This window comes from Peromyscus eremicus, chromosome 14 (assembly GCF_949786415.1).
Source record: "Peromyscus eremicus chromosome 14, PerEre_H2_v1, whole genome shotgun sequence".
Lineage (NCBI taxonomy): Eukaryota > Metazoa > Chordata > Mammalia > Rodentia > Cricetidae > Peromyscus > Peromyscus eremicus.
Window position 1 is genome coordinate 81,877,757 of NC_081430.1, and position 18,300 is coordinate 81,896,056.

An 18,300-nucleotide genomic window follows, 5' to 3' on the forward strand; every position below is an offset into this window, starting at 1 on the left:
AACAGGTACAGTGGCACCAGCCTCTAAGTCCAGCACCAGAGAGCTGGAGGCAGGAGGATCAGAAATACCGGTCATTCTTGACTGCACAGTGAGTGGAGGCTGGCCTGGGATTTATAAGAACTTGTTTGTTTGTTTTTAAAGGAAAACAGCATGAGAGACACATGGAACTCAAGGAATGATTTAACACAGAGATATCTAGAATTCAGAAGAAAATGAACAAGTAAAGCTGAAACAATATTAGAAGAGGTAGGACAAACTTGGCAAAAGACAAGTATCAGTGATGGACTTCAAGTGTCTTAACTTAAAGCACAACAAAACAAAAACATGGCTCCTTTAACCAAAACAATGGACTAAGAATACAATAGCATGATATACTTGAAAGGTTTAAAGAAAATTATTTCGAACAAGGAATTCTATGTCTGACGGACAGATCCTTCAAAAATTAAGGCAAGTTGGGTAGTGGTGGTGCATGCCTTTAGTCCCAGCACTCGGGAGGCAGAGGCAGGCAGATCTCTGAATTCAAGGCTAGCATGGTCTACAGAGTGAGTTACAGGACAGCCAGGACTGTTACACAGAGAAACCCTGTCTTGAAAAACAAAACAAAACAAAACAACAAAAAACAATTAAGGCAAAATAAAAAAAGCTGTCTATTAAGAAAATTCCAGATGGAAGCATGATAACAGGAAAGAAATAAGGCACTACAAAGAAAAAACATGGGTAAAATTATTTAAATAACCATGGATTATTTAAAAAACAATGAAATCACAACAAGAAAGACTATATGGGAATAATAACTGGAATGAAAGAGCTGTAAGGCATAGAAAAAAATCAGTAAATTGTGAGCAAAACTGGCCACAGTAATTCCTCCTATTCTTTATCTGTAACTCTTCACAATGTGGCTTTGCTATTCTTCACATCAAGAGATGGAATCTATCTCTACTCCTTGAGAATTCTGGCTTGGCTATGCTCATTGGACACGGCCAGTGAAACATTACAAAATGTGACATAGCTGAGACTCGAAAAGCATTTGCGCAATGGGATTTGTTCTCACCTGCTACCTACAGAACTCAAACCATCAGGCAAATGAACTAGTCTGTTGGAGGACCCATAAAGAAAGAGAAAAATATTTCTTTACATGTACACTGGTCAAAAATCTATCAAACAGCAAACATAGGAGTTTTATTTTACTTTATCTGGCCTCAAGCAAACTACCAGCAGATCAGAGATCAGCATATTCACAACAAATGCTAGACCACCAAACTATGAACTATCAGTCACTAAGCTTTAATGCAGAACTCAAGTGTATTTACTGTGCTCACATGTAGACTAGTGATCGCCAAGCAGGGCCAACTGTGCTCCCTACAGGCATCTGGTTACTGTAGTCTGGATCTTAAATGTCTCTCAAAGGTCTATGTGTTAAAAGCTTGACCAATTTTTTTTTTTTTTTTAAACTGTGATAGAGTTTGGAACCCAGGGTTGAGTACATGCTAGGCAAATGCTCTACAACTGAAATTATGGGACTTTTAGAGGTGAGACCTAATGAGAAATCTTCTGATCATTGAAGGAAGTCCTTTAAGTGGATGGGGACACGAGCTCCTTCCTCTTCCTCTTTTATTCACTTCCCAGTCAGAAAACAGGTGGTGGCACCATGTACAACCACCATGACATTACTGCCTCGTATAATAGCTAATATTGACTGTCAATATCTAAAATCATCAAAGAAACAAGCCTCTGTGCATGGCTGTGAGGGTTCCCTAGACAGCTTAACTGAGGTAGGAAGAGTCACTCGCTGAGCAGGAGCATTAGCGATCTTCAGTGACTAGCTGCCACAGTCTCCTGCTGCCGAGTCTTCCCCACTAGGATGGAGGTGTCCTCAAACTGGGAACTGAAGGAAACCCATTCTCCTTGAAACTGCTTCTGCTGGTATTTGACCACAGTAACAGTAGTAATTAGAAAGGGAACATACAGAAAACTGGAATCAGAAGTGGGGTCACTGCTGCACTAAATCTCATCATGTGGCTCTTAGGTCTTTGGAAGTAGAGTGTAGGAAGAGTTTGGAATTATTGGCTGAAATATCTTAAGTACCATGAATACCTTAAGTAGAGTTTAATAGGCCATTTTGGTAGGAGCTTGGGAAGATAAGAATGCTCTGCGTGCCGGCAGACATGATGCTGGAGAAGGAGCTGAGAGCTCTACATCTTGAACTGTAGGCAGCAGAAGGAAATTCTGTGCCACACTGGGCACAGCTTGAGCATAGGAGACCTCAAAGCTGGCACACTTCCTCTAGCAAAGCTACACCTCGTAAGAGTGCCCCTATGGGGGTCATTTTCTTTCAAATCACCACAGTCAGGCTTGGTGGTAAGCACCTCTGTTCACTGGGCCTTCTTGGCGGCCCAGATCTTATAGTCTTGATACAATCGTCTCTAGCTCTAACTGCTTGTTGGATATATACATCCAGACTGTACTTCTTTGCTGATTAGACACACTACTTTGGACAACTTTACAAAAGAAAACCTTGTTTTTCTTTTCTGCAACAAGGGAGATAATGAAACAATAACCCAGTCCTCTATATGAAGAATTAAACCACCACAGAGAAATATACTAGGCCTAAATGATGCATTAAATAGCACTGAGGAAATACCATTGTGTGCTGGTGATGGCTCAGTAAATAAAGGGCACTTGTCACCAAGCCTCAGGACCTAAGTTCAATCCCTAGGATCCACATGATAGAAGGCAAAAGACTCCTTTTGCACATTGTCCTCTGATCTCCACCCCTTTATCAAGGCATGCTCATGTCTATGTCTGTCTGTCTGTCTGTCTCTCTCTCTCTCTATGTCTGTCTGTCTGTCCGTCTGTCTGTCTGTCTGTCTGTCTCTCTCTCTCTCTCTCTCTCTCTCTCTCTCTCTCACACACACACACACACACAAATAAATGTAATTTAAAAAAATTATTGAATTATCAGTAGGAATACAAAGATGGTCAACATACTATTCTGTACAACCTTGTCTTTATCTGAAAGGTTTCCTAATAAATTGCAGTTAATATTATTTTCCTAGCTCGGATCACCACTATACCTATGTAATATATATAACGTCTGTGGAAGAACAGGGTAATGAGCACTTCATTGCTTTCTTGATTAACTTCTTGTGAATCAAAAACCATTTCAAAATAAAAGTTAAAACAAAAATGTTAGGAAGCCTCCCATTCTGGTATATCTTATCTTACCTTTCTTCTTTCCACCAAACTAAACTGTAAAACTGGACGTAGAACTCTATATAATGACTGGAGCATTATCTAACAATATCATAGTATTGCATTCAAACTAGGTATACTGTGTCACAGGAAAGTTATAGAATTGGGAACTTTCATCAATAAGACAACCAACCAACCATTATAAGACTGTAAGTTTTCTTGTACCACTGAATTTTTTTTTTTAATTTACTAGAAATTTACCAAGTAAGATTGTTCAATTCTAAGAAGAGAGCATACAGTTTTCTATAAAGGAAGCAGAGACAAGAAAAACTTGATGTGTGTTGTTAAGCTGACACTAGTTTTTCAAATTTAAATTGGACACCAATTCCTCAAATAAGTCTCAAATTATTAAAATAAGGGAGAAAACTCCAAGCAGACTGTAAAATTACTAGCATATTCTGGAAGAAGAAGAAAACAAAGCCCGTTATAGATCTTATACTTTGTCTTGTTTGTACACTTGTATCTCTGCTTTTAATTACAGCTGTGTATTCATTACTTTGTCAGCACAAAATAAAATCCAAACTCCATTTCTTCTCTTTCTATTTAGGCATTTCAATAATTAATTTTAACTGTCACCTTCATTGTCAATTTAACTGTCAACTCCATTAGATGGAGAAACACCTAAAACATTTAGGAAAGCATACTTCTAAGTATGTCTGTGAGAGCATTTCTAGAGATGACTGACACACAGAGCAGCAGCTAAGGAGAAAAACCCTGCCCTCAACATAGGGGCACTTCTAACAGGCTGGGGGGGGTGGTGGCAATGCATGGCAAGATGGAACAAAAGGTGGAAGGAAGCCAGGTAGTGTGTGCCAATTTCATTCTTCCTGAGTGAACGGTCTACTGCTGCTGCCACCGTCTGGACATCAGACTCCAGTTCTTTAGCTTTCCATACAGACTCACACCAGTACCTGCAGGGGACTTCCAGGCCCTCCTCAGCCTCCGACTCGGGCTGCATCACTGATCCCTCTCGTTCTTACTTCCTACTTCTTGGACTGAGAAGCTACCTGGAATCTGTCTGTCTAAGCATGCACATGGCCACTGCTGAACTGACTAGACAGACTTCAACTGTGTAAGACAATCTAATAAAATTCTTTTATAAATCATATATGTATGGTTATGTATATTTGAATTTTATTCCTCAAGAGCCCTAATAATTTTAGACAAGAAGAACTCAAATTTTTATTGAATGCTCATCTTTTTCATTTATTATATATTTCTCCTTTGGTTTTTAAAAATAAACTTTTTAGCCGGGCGGTGGTGGCGCACGCCTTTAATCCCAGCACTCGGGAGGCAGAGCCAGGCGGATCTCTGTGAGTTCGAGGCCAGCCTGGGCTACCAAGTGAGTTCCAGGAAAGGCGCAAAGCTACACAGAGAAACCCTGTCTCGAAAAACCAAAAAAAAAATAAAAAATAAAATAAACTTTTTATTTTGTTTTTCGTTTATTTTTTTAATTTAATTTTTTTTTTTTTTTTTTTTGGTTTTTAGGCTGGCCTCAAACTCACAGAGATCTGCCTGGCTCTGCCTCCCTGAGTGCTGGGATTAAAGGCATGTGCCACTGATGCCCAGCTCTAAAATTTTTTTGATATTATAATTACATCACTCCCTGCTTCCCTTTCTTTCCTCCAACTCCTCCCATGCAACCCCTTGGCTCACTCACAAATATATGGCTTCTTTGTTGTTGTATATATACACATACGTTTGTGCGTGCATGCATGTGTGCGTGTATGTATTCCTAAGTACAAGCTGCTCAGTACGTACACTGTTCATTTTATGATCTCAGGACCCTGGATATTGGATAATCAATTGAGGGCTCTTCCTGAGAAAGACAATTTATTATTTCCAGTCTCAGTGTCCCAACTTACCTGTGACTCTTTGTCTAGATCTGAGGCCCCAAGCTTTCCCCTGTTTTGGGGGGAGGGAGAATTTGTTTGTTTGTTTGGTTAGTTGGTTGGTTGCTTTTTCAAGACAAGGTTTCTGTATATATCCCTGGCTGTCCTGGATCCCACTCTGTAGACCAGGGTGGCCTAGAACTCAAGAGATTGGCCTGCCTCTGCCCCCCAAGGTGTGTACCACCATGCCGAGCTTAAACATATTTTTAGTTTTATTTTATTTTATGTATATGAGTATTCTGCATGCATGCATGTATTGCACCATGTGTATGTCTGGTGCCAAAGAAGGTCAGAAGAAGGCATCAGATCCTATGGAACTGGAATTATAAATGGTTATAAGTCACTATGTGGGTGCTGGAAATTGAACCTGGGTCCTCTGCAAGAGCAACAAGTGTTCTTAACCACTGTGCCATCTCTCCAGTCCCAATTCTTTCTTTGGTTTTTTGAAATGGGGGTCATACATTGCAGCCAGGCAGGCTGACCTTAAACCCTCAATCCTCCTGTCTCCATCTCTATGGTGTTGGGATTATAAATACGTACAACACTTAGAGCATGCCTACATACAAGCGCGCACACACACATATTTTGAGACAGTCTTGCTGTGTAGCTTTGGCTGATTTAGAATTTACTATGCATACAGAATGGACTCAAACTTGCAGCAATCTACCTGCCTCTGCCTCCTAAGTACTGAGATTACAGTGTGAGCCACCATATCTGAATAGCTACAAGGTTCAGTACTGGGAATCAAATTCATGGCTTCACACATTAAATTATTTATCTGGGTCTGTGAGATGGCTCAGTGGGAAAAGGTGCATATTGCCAAATCTGACAACCTGAGTTCAATCCCAAGGTTACCCACGGTAGAAGAAGAGAACTGACTCCTAAAAATTGTCCTCTGACTTCCACATGTGTGCTGTGAACTTGTGCAACCCCCTCCAACACACACACACACACACACACACACACACACACACACACACACAAAATAAGATAATTTTAAAAATACAAACTGTGACAAATCATATCCCTGAAAGATGGCAAGAACAGTTGATTCCCTATGAAATGCTCTTACAATGTGATACTGATAGTCCTGCCTTCAAAGGAGGGGTTTATGTCCACTTCCCAATTATCCTAACCTATACAGACTTTTATAACTTCTCAAAAAACATAATGAAGTAGCCGGGCAGTGGTGGCATATGCCTTTAATTGCAGCACTTAAGAGGCAGAGGCAGGCGGATCTTAGTAAGTTCAAGGCCAGCCTAGTCTACAAAGCAAGTTCCAGGACAGCCAAAACTGTTACACAGAGAAACCCTGTCTCAAAAAACCCCAGAATGAAGTAATACTATGTGACTTCCAAGACTTCCAAGCTAAGTCAAGTAAATCATCTACCTGCTCCCTCCTCTCTCAGGATGTTCTTGAATCTGGTAACCATGCTGTGAGAAAGCCAAGCAGTCGGAGGAGAAGTACAGTATAGGTGTTCTGGCTAACAGCCCAGGCTGAGGACTCGGCCAAGTCAGCATTCACCACCAGACACAGGAGTGAGCAAGCATTCAAATGACTCCAGTTCTTAGCCACTGAGTCACACTCCTAGCTATCCCACCTCATACCACGAAGACAAGAAAACCCATCAAGAATCTTAATCAAATTGCAGATATGTAAGGAAAACAAACAAGCCTGCCAGGTGTGGTGACGCACGCACACCTCTTATCCCAGCACTCAAGAGGCAGAGGCAGTGAAACGCTGTGAGTTTAAGGCCAACATGGACTACATAGTGAGATGTAGGCCAGCTAGGGCTACAGAGTAAAACCTTATCTCAAAACAAAATAGATGGATGGATGGATGGATGGATGGATGGATGCTTTTAAAAGCTACTAAATCTACAATAACTTATAATGAAATCAATATGTCATACAAGTTCAGAAACACATTACCACTATAATATCTTAACAAATATTTTATAATACAAAAAGTATATTACCCACTTTCGGATGCTTTGTTTTTACCAAGCAAAAAAGGTTAAAAATGTAAAGACAGTTAACTAGTTAGTCTAACCAAAAACAAGAAGAGTGCTGGAGAGATAGCTCAGCCTTTGAGAGCACTGGCTGCTTTTCTAGACCCAGGTATGATTCCCAGCACCCACATGGTAGTTCAAAATAATCTATAACTCCAATTCCAGGAGATCCATTGCACTCTTCTGGCCTCCTCAGGCACAGGCACACACATGGTACACAGACATACATGCAGGCAAAATACCCATACACATAAAATGGAGTTAAAAACAGGAGGGAAGGACTTTTCCAGCAGTTAATAACCCACATTTCCATTCCCCAGTCTTTCACTTACCTGTCTTAAGGTTTCTGAGGACTGTGGCCCACCAGTATTCCAGTCTGTGGCTATGTATCAAGATCTTGGTTGCCAAAGTTCTGCACTGGCAGTGTTCCCTAGAAAATGTTCCTTAGGCTCCAAAATCTGAAAACTGCAAGGAAAGGAAATTCTCAATATAGATACCTCTTTTCAATTTCAATCCTTCATAATCTACCCCATAAACTGAAAAGGCAGTTGGCAAGATGGCTCAGTGGGAAAAGTGCAAGCCTGGTGAGTTTAATCTCTGGAACCCACAGTAGAACTAGAGAATCAACTCCCCACAAAGTTTTCTGCTATCTTCTACACGTATACTATGGCATGCACCCCATCACACACACACACACACACACACACACACACACACACACACACACACTACATGAAAATATATAGGTTGAAAGAAAATGAACAGTCTCTTAAGGTACATAGAAACAAGTTTCACTAAAACTGGGGGTCACGCTAAAATAGAGGTGGATACTGTAGATTCAAGGTCCAGCTTCACTTTTTTTTTTTTTTTTTTAAAACAATTGTCTCCCTATGAACCCAGGCCAGTCTAAAACTTGTGACCCAAGTACTAGGATTACAGGTGTGCCTATCTTACCTGGTCCCATCTCTACTTTCTAAAGAGCTACTACTGATCCTAAATAAGTCATGGATTTTCTGTGCCTGATTCTTTATACCACAAATTTTCATGTGGTGGAAACTGAGGAGATCGGATTATAATTTGGGGGGTCTGGGTCTAGACTCAGTTGTCAAACTACTCAGCTTTAAGAGGTCTGATACACTCCTAGGTGCAGTTCTGTCTTTAAAAGAGAAGATTAAATTAGCAATTCCTAAAATCCAGAAATTCACCTAAACAGGCACCAGGTATGACAAGACAATATGTATAAAGTTATCAACTGTGCTTAATATGCGATTGCCTTTCCTAGCTTCCCAGGTTAAATTCTTCTTTCATTACAGTATGACAAACAACATAGTAGTTATTTTTTTAATGTTGTGACCGAGTCAAAATCCATTATTGGGATTATAGGCATGAGATACCATACCCAGGTCTGGACTTCATGGTATGCTCCAAGCCAGCCTGAGCTACAGAGTGACAACCTGTCTCAAAATATCAAGCAATGCATGTCTATGATCCCATCACAATGGAGATGGAGGCAGAAGAATTAGGAGTTCAAAGTCATCCTCAATTCCACAGTGAATTCAACGCCAGTCTAGGCTACATGACATCTTGTCTCAAAACAAAACAACAAAAAAAGTTATGATTTCTATTTTAGAGTTTCTACTGCTGTGATAAAACACCATGACCAAAAAGCAACTTAGGGAGGTAAGGGTTTATCTCATCTTTCAGCTTGTAGTCCACCATCTGGGGAAGTCAGGGCAGGAACAAGGCAGGAACCTGGAGAGTGGAACTGAAGCAGAGGTTATGAAGGAACACTATTTACCGGCTTGCTTCCCATGGTTTGTTCAGCCTGGAGTCTTATACCATGAAGGACCAATGGCCTAGGGGTAGCACCACCTGCAGTGGGCTAGACCTTCCCACATCAATCATTAATCAAGAAAGTGCACTGTGCAGAGGCTTGTCCACAGCCCAATCTAGCAGAGAGATTTTCTCAACTGAGGTTCTCTCTTCTCAAACAACTCTGGCTTGTTTCAAGTTCACAAAACACTAGCCAGTATGGAATCTGAAAGTAAACATTTTTAGGGCTTTTACCCAACAGTAATTTTTTTAATGTGTAGTCTAATTAGACACATATATCACACTGGAATAAAAATATGCTTGTGTTAAGAAGAAATACAAATTCACCACAAATGATATAATGGTGTTGTTTCTGAATAAAAAGGCTGGCAGCAGCTAACATTTACTGGGTACTAGTTGACAGTTTCTCCTAGACAATTTCTATGAGTTAAGTCATTTAATCCTGATGGCTCATAAAATGAGCTATTAGTAATATCATTTTATAACTAGGAAAACTGAGGTACAGTGAGTTTAGAAACTTTCAAGATTACAAAACTACTAAAGAGTGGGGCTAAGACTGTTTCTATTTTATTATTATGCTTTTCTAGATTTTTTTTTTTTTTTCCTAATGATAGTGGGTTGATCGGGAGGATCTGGGAGGAGTTGGAGAAGGGGAAATTTTAATCAATATATTGTTTGAAAAACATTTTCAATAAAAAAAATAGTTGTTTGATCTTAAAAAAAATAACAAAATAAAACAGATCAAGATACCTGACTGTAAAGTCCTTTATTTCTTTAAACTAATTTTGTTTATGAAACTCAGATTTTGCCAAAATTAGAAACATTTGCTGCAAATAATTTTGTTAACATAGAGATTATTATTATTATTATGTGGGTTAAACATAAATACACAGTGCCCTCCAAGACTTTTTAATATGGCATTGCAACACTAAACTGACACACGGAGTAATCCAGTGGAAGAGTATGTATTAATTTATAAAGCCCTGGGTTCAAACCCCAGCACTGCAAAATACTACTAATGATGATGACGCTGGGTATTTTCTAGTTTTCTTTCTTCCTTTCTCCACTCCCACCTTTTGGGTACTGAGAACTGAATCTAGGGCCTGTCATTGAGCTGTATCCCAGCTCTCTTTTATCACTTTGAGTTTGGGGAGGTACACAGGAAGGGCTCACATGGCTTTAAAGGAAAAATGAGGTAGAGTTACAGGCTGAAGAGCACCAACAAACTGTTTTGCACAGCCATCTAACATTAGTCAGCTAATGTTATTTATGAAAACAGAAAAACAACAGTGAATTTCATTCCAAGACAACTTCAGATGTGATTTGTAAATGAGTTTTAGACAACAATGTGTTTCAGTTCATTTCTTCACTGGCCTAATTCTTGAACAGACTAATGTTTCTGACATTTTACTTTCAATTCTAACAGCTGCATTATAAAATAGACTAAATATAGTAATAAACCACAGAGAAATGACAACAGGTACGACAACTGCTTTCCAGATATGTAAAAAACCACAGTACTGGTTAGAATAGCTGACATGTATTTGACCAAACTTAACATCAAAAGTAGACATTTAGAGTTCTAGGAGAATCTCACATTCTCCCAGGGCAACATTTTCCTTCTGCTTCTGTAACAGCAAAATAAATGAAGCCTCTTTACTGTCTTGTGGCTGTTTTCAAGGAACTAACTATTCCAACGCCAGCCCAAGAGACAGAATGTACGAGTGAAAGCCAGGCATGGTGAAACATGGCTGGAATCACAGGGCACAGGCAACTCAAGGAAGAGGACCAAAAGCTTGAGGCCAGCCTCTGAGTGAATCCCTGTCTCAAAACACACACATGCTCACAATCATGCACATGCACACACATGCAAATACACAGACACACGAGTGCATGATCTATTTGACATTTTAGGATTAGAATAGACTAGGTGTTATATGTAAAATATGAAAATAGATGACTTTTAAAAATAGTACCAGGGCCAGCTGTGGCAGCACACACCTTTAATCCCAGCACTTGGGAGGCAGAGGCAGGCAGATCTCTGAGTTCGAGGCCAACCTGGTCTACAGAGTGAGTTTCAGGACAGCCAGGGCTACACAGAGAAACCCTGTCTCAAAAAACAAAACAACCCCCCCTCCCAAAATAAAAATAGTATCAGAAAGGAAAAATATCTAAATTTCTAAAATCACCATTAGAAACACTGTGTGATGGCTAGTTTTAATCAACTTGTCACAATCTAAGAGTCACCTGGGAAGATAGTCTCAATGAGAAACAGTTTATATTAGGTTGGCCTGAGCTCATACCTATGAGGGATTTTCTTAATTAGGTTAATAGATGTGGGAAGACCCACCTTGAATGTCGGTGGCACCATTTCATGGGCTGGGCCCTGGACGAAAGGAAAAGGTAAGGGCCAGCAGCACCCTGGCCACCATGCATGCAGTTCATTTTGCTCCATGCTTGATTTTTTTTTTTTTAATTTTCGAGACAGGGTTTCTCCGTGTAGCTTTGCGCCTTTCCTGGAACTCACTTGGTAGCCCAGGCTGGCCTCGAACTCACAGAGATCCGCCTGGCTCTGCCTCCCGAGTGCCGGGATTAAAGGCGTGCGCCCATGCTTGATTTGAACATGACCAGGTACTTTAATTTCTGCAGCCTTGGCTTCCCTACTATGATGGGCTGTAATCTGGAATTATAAGATGAAATAAACTCTTTAAGTTGTTTTTTTTTTTTTTTGGGGGGGGTCAGGTTATTTTATCATAGCAGCAGAAATGAAACTAGAATATACTGACAATATGAACTCATAAGACACAACTAAGTTAGAGACTATTGGCTCAAAGATTTGGCTTGCCAAAATTTCCCCTATATTAAAAAGCTGTATCTCCACTGTAACATTTTACACTACCTCCAAGATTAAGAGTCTTTCACTGGTCGGGCATTGGTGGCACATGCCTTTAATCCTAGCACTCAGGAGGCAGAGGCAGGTGAATGAACTCTGTGAGTTCTAGGCCAGCCTGGTTTACAGAGGGAGTTCCAGGGCAGCCAGGACTACACACGGAGAAATCCTGTCTCGAAAAACCAAAAAAGAGTCTTTCATGGCTAGTTGTGCTGGCACACACCTTTAATCCTAGTACTCATAATGCTGAGTCAGCAAGACGGCCAGGCTAAAGCCTATCTGGGCAATCTAGACCAAATAGTGGACCTTATCTCAAAAACTACAGCAACCAAGGGTCTCTAAACTCTCTAAACGTGAACACCAAGACTGCTTACATTCTAGGTAGGTCCATCCTAGAAACAGCTCAGAGAAGACCAACTAGCCTAAGATTTAAGTTTTATTCAGACCTGAGTAATAATTTTGATAGGTATCCAGATTCAGTGACTCTGTTTCAAAAATCAAGTTGAAAGACACCTGTTATCAGCCTCTAACTTCCACATGCATCTGCACACACCTATGTGTACACTCATGAATCCCCCCACTACATATACACATAAAAAAATAAAACAAAGGATCTTTAAGATTTCATAGACTTCACAATTTTCTTTTTCTAAGAAAATCCTAAATTTCCTAAGTCTAGGAACTTGATTTATTTTCAAAAGGAAAACAGAACCAGTCAAACTCTGTGGAGGGTCTGGAGAAATGGCTCAGTCAGTAAAGTGCCTGCATGAGATCCTAATTCAGATCCTAAGCATCCACATAAAAAAGCCAGGTGCAGTGGTGTGTCAACTTGTTGTAGACTATTACTTTAAGGTAATCTATGTGGGTCCAGGCTCTAAAACTAGAAAAAATACTTCATTTAAAGGTCTCTTAGTCTCTTCTAACACTCGAATCTTAAAAAAAAAAAAAAAAAAACAGGGTCTTACCATGTAGTTCTGGCTGGCCTTGAACTCAGACATATCTATCTGCATCTGCATCTGCCTTTGCCTGAATTAAAGGCATGAGCCACCACACTTACTCTGTAATACCTTTTTAAAGACACTCTATGAAGCCTGTTAGGCATAAAGATATGTAACATTTGTATAATGTCTCAAGAACTTCAAAGATTTTTTTTCCAGTGCTAATGACGCCTATATACCACATCCTCCTCCCCCAAGTGACATAAGCTGAATCTAAAAACAGAGTTTGAGATATGTTTCTGCACAATTGTTGAAATTTTTTTTTCCTTTTCAGACAAGGTCTCACATATACTCAAGGAATGCTCAATCATACCACAAAGATACATGCTCAACTATGTTCATAGCAACATTATTCGTAATAGCCAGAACCTGGAAACAACCTAGATGCCCGTCAACTGAAGAATGGATTAAGAAAATGTGGTACATACATACATACATACATACAACTCAGCAGAGAAAAACAATGACATCATGAAATTTGCAGGCAAATGGATGGAACTAGAAAATATCATCCTGAGTGAGGTAACCCAAACCCAGAAGGACAAACATGGTATGTACTCACTCATAAGTGGATACTAGATATAAAGCAAAGGACGATCAGACTGCAACCCACAGATCCAGGGAGGCTACCTAGCAGGGGGGACCCTAGGATGACTGTGGCTTATAATAAGTTTTGGTTTTACTCAATCACTGGGCAAGCCTTAGTGAAACATTTCATTATTAGGGTAAGAATTTGTACTGTATCAAGCTGATGAAAGAATATGCTGGCTGTATTTTCAGGAGGGGAGGCTAAAATCTTTTTAGATTATGGATTAGCCTATAGAAAAATGTCTGCCGTAAATCAAACAGTGAAGGGGAAGATGAATAGGAATCTCAATTATACAACTTAGGTAAAACATAGCTCTCTGAACAGATGAAGATAGGTTTCTTCTGTATCCCAGAATCTAATCAATATTTATATGTATAATTCACCTATTATTTGGCTTAAAAGGGCTTATTGGGAAATGTTATCATTTTTACTATTTTCTACAGAGACAAGGTCTCTATGCAACCATGGCTGGCCTGGAAGTCATTATGCAGCCCAAGCTGGCCTTGAACTTATGGAGAATTTCCTGTCTCTGCCTCCCAAACACTGAAATCACAGATCTGTGCCACCATGCCTGGCTCCAAAATACTTTATGTGCTAGAACTTTGAAATGTAACTTACATATATTAAAACCTAATTTTCTCAGTGTACATGTAGCCTTTATAGCAATCAGGATAAAAAAATATAAAATGTTAAAAAAAGTTCTCTCCATGCCCAGTGCAATCAAACCCTCCTCAACGCCTGGAAACCACCAGAGTTTTCTGTCCCTGCAGTTTACCTGCTTTAAAATATCCTAAAGGGGGACTGAAAAGATGACTCAGTGGTTAAGAGGGCTTACTGTTCTTCCAGAGAACCAAGTTTGGATCCCAGCACTCAAGTCAGAAAGCTCAAAACTGCCTGTAACTCCAGCTCCAGGGAATCTGACACCCTCTTCTGGTTTCTGTAGATACCTACACACACATAGTTCACACACAGACACACACAAAGTAAAAATAAACACATCTAAGTTGAACAGTGATGGCACACACCTTTAATCCCAGCACTAGGGAGGCAGAGGCAGGTGGATCTCTCTGAGTTCGAGGCCAGCCTGATCTACGGAGTGAGTTCCAGGACAGCCAGGACTATTACACAGAGAAACTCTGTCTTGAAAAACCAAAAATAAGTAAGTAAATAAATAAATCTACAAAAATGTTTTAGTGGAATCATGCACAGCCTTGTGAGTTTTGCTTCTTTCACTTAGCATAATACATTCATTCATATTGTAAAACAAAGTACAAAATATTATTTCACTGTATGGAGGTACCAAAGTTTCTTAGCTTACCAGCTAAAAATTCATCTGGATAATTTCCACTTTGGGCAATTAAGGCACTAAAGCATTTAAGTTTCTATGTGACTGTATGTTTTCATTTCACTTGCATATATATCTAGCAGTAGTATTGTTGGATCATTATGGTTAAGTGTACATTTAGCTATGTATGAAACTTAAAAAGGGAGTATACCAGCAATAAATATGAGTTTTTGAATCGCTTTAAGGGAAATAAGCTTAGACCTTATGGTGGTTCAAACGAGAATGACCCCACAGGCTCATATACTTGAATGTCAGTTCCCAGTAGGTGGGCTGCTGGGAAGGATTAGGAGGCGTGACCTGTTGAAGGAGGTGTGTCACTGGGGGTGAGCTCTGAGGTTTCAAAAGCCCACACCAGGCCCAGTGTCTCTCTGCTTCTCTCTCTCTCTCTGCCTGCTGCCTAGGATTCAAGATGTAAACTCTCAGCCACTGCTTCACAACCATGCCTGCCTGCTTTCAGGCATGATCATGGACTAACCCTCTGAAACTGTAAGCAAGCTCCCAATTAAGTGCTTTCTTTCATAAGAATCGCCTTGGTCAAGCCAGGCGGTGGTGGCACACGCCTTTAATCCCAACACTCAGGAGGCAGAGGCAGGTGGATCTCTGGGCTACAGAGTGAGTTACAGGAAGGGCTCCAAAGCTACACAGAGAAACCCCGTCTCAAAAAACAAAAAAAACAAAAAGATCACCTTGGTCATGGTGTCTCTTGACAGGAATAGAACAATGATAAAGACAGACCTTATGCCACAAACTTCCCAAAAGATTCTAAATATATCCAGACATTTATCAAAGGAATTATTTTTCCTGTGACCAATTTAAAGGAAGTACAAGTCAAAAAAGAAGTGGGTTAATACTTGCATTTATTAAATAAACAAAGATTTTTAAGACTTTAATATGTCATATTTGAAATCACACATACAAGCCCTAACAGTCACTGGGTATAGGTGTGCATGTTCAATCCACTTGGCTACAAGGTGGGCTTAAATTATCTTAAGGCTGTACAAATTAGATGTTCTATTGCTGATCCTCCAACTCACTTGTTCATTTAGGCTCCCAGAAGTAATTCTTTGTTTTGAATGAGATGAAATTATGACCCCTCCACTCTCTTCCTATCAGTTCCCGGTTTCATTTCCTTCTTTATCAACTTAAATTCCACAGCTCATCAATAATTATCCTTGTCCCTCACTTCACCTTTATCTCTCCCCTTCCTAGTTCCCCAGAAAAACTGCAAACAACTTCCCCGACTTCAATAAAGCACTGGAGAAAATCACAATCCCAAAAAATTAATTATTATAATTAACTTCAATCAACAACCTCAAATGCAACAATACTACCCTACAATCTCCTCTAGTGAGAACTTTTCTTCATTCCTTAACTATCTAATACTCCTTTTTACTAAGACACCTTTTGGCCATTGACATGGTTCAACAGGTAAAGATACTTACTGCCAAGACTGACAACCTAAGTTCAAGCCCCAGAGCCCACATGGCGGAAGGAGAGAAACAACTGCCACAATTTGCCTTCTGACTTCTGCATGCACACCATGGCATACAAAATGCTCCCAAGCGCCCACACGCACACAGGTTTGATCACCGGGACCATAAAACAGTTCCTTTTCCTTCTTCACACCACACACTAAGCTCTAACCTCACTCCAGTTCTTCAAAATGCAAATTGTTTCCCATTCAAAAGCTTTCCCACATGGAGAAAATACTTGACCTATCAACTAGCCTCTTGCATGCTGGCTCCTTCTACTCCTTTGTAAGAACTTAAATGTCAGTCTCAGGTGCAGCCTTCAACAAGATGAAAACTGGTTCTCCTGTTCTCTCATTATGACAATTATTTTCACTACATATTCTTGTGTGTATGCCTGTGTGCACATGTGTAAAGGTGCACTCACAACTGTGTGTGCACACATAGAGGCCAGAGGTTGACAATGGTGGCTTTTCCAATTGCTTTCAACCTTACTTTTTGAGACAGGGTCTCTTACTGAAACATTTTGGCTAGACTGAATGGCCAGGGAGCTCCAGGGATCTGCCTGTCTAGAACCACCAACATTTCTAGGAACACACGACCATTCAACTGTTTACATGGGTGTTGAAGATCTGAACTAGGTCCCTGTGTTTGCATACAAGCACTATCCCCAATAAGCCATCTCCCCAATCCTCACGGTACATTCTTAGACAGCAACTTAAACTTGAGCCATCACTATCACAGAATGGTCTGTTCTAAAGAGAAGGCAAAATTTATTGAAGCAGTTTAACACTGAAAGTTAAGAGTCTGAGATCTAGGGGCAAGCTAAATGTGAATTCCGTTTCCACCACTTACTCTACAATCTTGGGAAATTGTTTATTCTCTATACCTCGAAGCTTTTAACTGGAAGATAAAGATAAAATCGCAACTTGTAAGGGTTGTTGAGAGGACTAAATTGGTAAGTAGATTAAGCTACTGAGAACAAATCCTTTAACACATCATTAACTAGTGCTAATGTTATTACCTACACCCTGCAGGACTATCACTTCTCACGTGTAGATTAAATACAAAAATGTTCTTCCAAGCAGATCATGAGACTTTAAAGTTCCTGAACCAATAAATGATTCCATATACAAAACTCAAAAAATAACTCTTAAAACACAGCCTTGCTGGGCGGGGGTGGCACACACCTTTAATCCCAGCACTCGGGAGGCAGAGCCAGGAGGATCTCTGTGAGTTCGAAACCAGCCTGGTCTACAGAGTGAGATCCAGAACAGGCACCAAAACTATACAGAAAAACCCTGTCTTGAGAAAAAAGAAAAGGAAAAACAAAACAAAACAAAACAAAACAACCCACCACAGCCTTAAGTATTCATTTTGGCATTTAAGTTATCAAAACTCCCAATAATCAACAGCAAATGTTTAAGTCCAAAATCCAGTATGAATTATCACTGCGGCATGAAACTCTGAAAAGTCATTTACTTGGAATAACTGCTTTTCATTTTATTTTTAAGTACAAATTAGCTTTTGCTCTTACAGACCAAGTTAATAAGTCTAGATCCATATACAGTAGTAAAATATACTTGTTAAGATATTTAGGACCTTGGGAAATGGCTCAGTCACAACAAAGTGTTTGTTGTGCATGTATGAAGACCTAGGTTTGGATCCCAAGCACCCCCACAAAAAGCAGAGTATGGCAGTGCACACCAGCAATTCTAGCATTGAGGAGGCAGAAACAGGAGGTTTCCTGGGGCTTGCTGGCCAGCCAGTGTACCAGAATTAATATGTTCCAGGTTCAGTAAGAGATCCTGTCTCAAAAAAGAGTGGAGGTGGGAGGGACGAAGCTGGAGAGATAGCTCAGTAGTTAAGAGTACTGGCTGCTCTTCCAGAGGACTCGGGTTCAATTCCCAGCACCTAGTACTCACAATTGCCTATAACTTCAGTTCTGGGGAACCCAACACCCTCTTCTGTCCTCCACCAGCACCAGGCATTGGTGCACAGACACACACAAAATCTCATAT

At 40.1% G+C, this 18,300-nt stretch overlaps 1 protein-coding gene across 1 annotated transcript in view; it reads right to left on the reverse strand.

The window, feature by feature from the left end:
• Numb (NUMB endocytic adaptor protein) overlaps positions 1-18,300 on the reverse strand; it is a 112,287-nt gene that overhangs the window by 75,816 nt on the left and 18,171 nt on the right. The window contains exon 2 of the mRNA XM_059279629.1: positions 7,488-7,620. The gene's annotated coding sequence lies outside the window, so the exon portion shown is untranslated. The remainder of the gene's footprint in view (positions 1-7,487; positions 7,621-18,300) is intronic.